Below are 4,163 nucleotides of genomic sequence, written 5' to 3' on the forward strand. Positions count from 1 at the left end.
ATCTGCCTTTTGCTCTGATTTTATTCATGGAAAACTTGTTTTCCCCTCAGTGCACTGCAAATAACCAGTCACCTAAAACATTAAATAATGAAATTCAAATGTACTGAGTTAATCACTGGAAAAGTGCTTCATCTGAAAACTCCACGGGGGATCACATTTCAGAACACAAGTGTCCTTGTACAGTGTGCATTTCCTCTTTGGTTCACAGGTTTGCTCATGCAGAGGTTTAGAGTTGTATTGAATTACTGCCTGAAGCCATGCCTGACTGTCTTTTTCATTAATTACCTTCCATGGCTTTGGGACAGATTAACAGATAAATGTATGAATCCCTAGTGCAGTAACCTTTACTGTGTACTTAGAATAACTGATAGGCATGTAGTCTCAGAATCTGTGAAAAACTTTTTTTCTTTCTTCCTATAGGTTACTACTGAGCTTTTGCTATCTGAGTTGCCCCTCCATGCTGCTGTATTGTCTTTGCCAAAAGATGCTGTTAACCAGCAACCAGGACCTCTACAACAGAAGGAAGACTGGTATGGTTTTTCAGAAAATATATTTGCTTCTCTTTTTTCCATATGTTAGCATGAAAGATGGGTAGAACCCCATAATGCCCTGTGTTATCTTTTCTGGGCAACAGATGCTTCAGAGTAGTCTAAGAAGTGCAAATGTAACCTCTGTTTTTCTGGGGGTTTTTTTGGGGGATTTTTTTTGTTTTGGTTTGGTTTTTTGGTTTGTTTTTTTTTTTCATTTTTATCTTTCCTTAGCAAAGTGTCTCAGGATCTGGTCATTCTGGAAAGCTAATCACGCTTTTTACAGAAAAAAATAAAAAAGCCTAGCCTCAGTTGCAGCTGAGTTTTATGTTTCTCTAAGTTGCCCTTCAGTAGACTATCTGCTGCAAGTTGTTTGACCAGTGTATCACCTCCACTGTGCAAAAATTACTCAGGCTGTTTAAACTTTTAAATTCACTGCAAAGCACTTCAGATACTCATTCTGGGCATGGAGAGCTGTTGTATTCTTTTCCTTTAATTATGTTTTGTGGGTATTCTTACTGTGTAATCTAGCCAGTGATCTTGTTAGACAATATTGCTGAACAGCAGCCTTGCTGGGATGGCTTGAAATTTCCCACATGTAATCCCAAAAGCTTTGCTTTAGGTGACTATTGCAAGTCAAAAGAATCACTTGATGACTGCCTGAAGAAATCAAATAAAACCAGTATTATAAAGCATATATACAAATTTAACTGAACTAATGTACTTGCATACTTGTTTCTAAGGCCTTTGCATTGGTACATATTACAAATTGTTAATTATATGTGGCAAGAACATTTATTTATAGGAAGTTATTGCAAGTGAACAAAATTTTCACTGATGTCATTATAGCAGGCCAGTTTAGATCTATTCACATTCATGGGATTGGATCTGTGCTAGGACTACACTTTTAAAGTTTGAAACATTAAGTAGAACTATACAGGGGGGTGTAGAGCAACCAGAGCCTTTTTGATTTGTTAATCTTTTTTGACATTAATATAGAATTCCCTTCAGCAAGAGATATTTAAAAAAATACCAATAAGGCCATGTATGCCCCAAAAATATGGGAGTTGCATTGTTAGTCTATAGTTCCTTAGGGTGGAGAAAGCCTTGGTTTGCATGCCCAAGTAAGCAAGTCAGTTTTACAGCAACCTCTATCCTCTTGAGCCTGAGCACTCTTATTGCTAAGCATCCATAAAATTTATGCCTAGAGTAATTTTTCTTCCATCTGTTCAGCTTGAATGGAGAACATTTGTTAAACTGTGTTTGCAGGGATGTTCCCAGTGAAATGCATGCCCACCCTGATGTTAGGCTGGTTAACTGGTCTTTTCAAACACAAAGCTGATATTGTTAGGTGACACAGAGCTTGAACAAGTATAAATATGAGAGACCACAGTTTTTTTCTTTTCTTATAAACTTGAGTATTCTTTCCCATTGTTGTTCTAAAAAGAGCTAAGAAGACTAACTAACTACCCACTTAGAATAATTAGTATTTGAAATCCAGCTGTCAATTGCTTAAAGTTAGATTAAGTCCAGTCTTTGCAGTCTGATGCTTTTTCAGATTGAAGAAGCCAGAGCCATGTAAACATTGAAAGTAATTATGTCTCTTTCTCCTCCTTTTCTTCCTTTTCCCCCCGTTTTCTTTCTGATGTTAGTTATTATAGAAAAGAGTTGACTTGAGTTTCAGAGAGTCTGCCAAAAAGCCTCTGGCATTCCCTGGGGGATTGAATTTTACATTCTTCAGCAAATAATGTCTGTCTCCAGAAATGCAGGGGAAAACACTGTTTTTCTTTTTAATCTAATATCAGTGTCTAAGCCTAACGGAGCTCTGATTTTTTTATTTTCAAGCCTGAGAAACATCATGTGTTGATATTAGTATGTGCCTTTTTAAGCTTCATTTGTTATCTTTAAGCAGCTGCTAAAGTGTAAACAAGTTGTTTTTCTCTTCTGTGTTAAAAAAAGGCTCTTTACTAATCCAAAAACTCCACTGCTATTGTGCTTATTGGTCTATGCTAGCAGCAGTGAAAAAACATTATTGAATGCAGCAAATGTTTGGTTTATTTCAAAGCCTTTCTAAAGCACAAATCATCTGTTTCTTTGCAGCCTTTTCCTTGCCAGTAGAAAACTAAAGAAAATCAGTTAGCCAGGAGATAGTAACATAAGGGGTTGTCTGTGATTTTTTTCAAGTATAATAAAGAAGGGATTTCATATTTCTGACAGTGATTTTACATATAAAACTCATGTACAATCTTGAATTTCAAAAGTGATCTTGGTTGAGCATGTTAAAGGAGATCTGATTTCTCAAAAGAGCAGAAAATACAAAACATCATTCCTTGCAAGGTAAGGCAAGCTGAAATCTGACCTTTTGGGATTATTTATATACAGCATATAGACAAATTTCCCTCTTTCTCTGCATTACCCCAGCTGAATGTTTCCCTGCCAGACCACAAAGACTTTCCAAAGATAAAATAAAAAAAGAAAAAGGGCTAGGGGAGAAGAGTGATTTTAAACATTTTGCATACAGACTGCAGCAGAAATGTCTGCTGCATGTGTGTTAGGGAGGGAGTGCAACAGGTGACTTTCAGGACTGAGGCTGTTTACCATCTCCATTGACCCCATCTCCAGCAAAATCACTGCCACCAGATAGGATTAGGTTGCTAAGACCACTCCTTGAAATTTACAGGATATATACATCTTGAAATCCTCTTCAGACTCTCATAGGAAAACTTCACAACTAGGAAAACAATCATGTTTCTAAATTATTCCTTATGACTATCCAGATTTTTTTTCATTTGCTTTGATTCCTTTTACCATTTTAGCTTGAGTTTCACGTGATATGCAACTATAAAGTAATGATATTTGCTCAGAAACCCATGATGCACACCCAAGGATATGTACAAAGGTATATTTTAGGACTGAACTGCAACTTCTGCATCTCCTTTAGTTAGATGCATATAAAATGTGCCTCAGGAGTCTTCTGGCAGTTGAAGCCCAACAAGTGGCTTGCTCAGCCTGGGACTATTTAAAACCACAAAAGGACTGTGCAGAGCTCTGTGCAAGCAATTTGTCCCCCATCTGGTGGGCAGAGGGTCCTGGAGCAGAAGGCACTTCTGGGTGTCTCCTCTCTTCCACAAGATTTGTTCAGAAAATTATTTTTGCTCTGTAAAGACTTTTATTCCACACTCTCCAATGTCCAGTTTGAACACTTTCAGTGGGATATTCAGCACTGGTGTTCTTCACCACTTCAAAGCTTCACCAAGCTTTGTCCTGTCCATGCTCATGTGGATGTCTGTTCTGGAATGAATGGATGTTCACATACATGTTTTATGATTATTTCGGAGAATAAAAGGCTTAAAGAGCTGTGCCTTATAATGAAGTTAAAGGCAGCTTTTTGATGAAGCAAACTCCCTGAAAAAGCTTCTTTTCCTTGCAGGTTGCTAGAAGGTGGTAGGGAAAAACATTACACCAGCTGCAGACGTCCTGGGATCTCCCAGCTCTTGAGGCAGAGAGTGTGTGTGTGTGTGTGTGTGTGTGTGTGTGTGTGTGTGTGTGTGTGTGTGTGTGTGTTTGGGGTGTAGGGGAAATAAAACCTCCTGGCAGGGTTTACCACAGCAGTGAGAGGAAAGAAACCACTGTAGG

The sequence above is a fragment of the Lichenostomus cassidix genome, chromosome 3 (assembly GCF_008360975.1).
Source record: "Lichenostomus cassidix isolate B80296 chromosome 3, HeHo_3.0, whole genome shotgun sequence".
In the NCBI taxonomy this organism is placed as follows: domain Eukaryota; kingdom Metazoa; phylum Chordata; class Aves; order Passeriformes; family Meliphagidae; genus Lichenostomus; species Lichenostomus cassidix.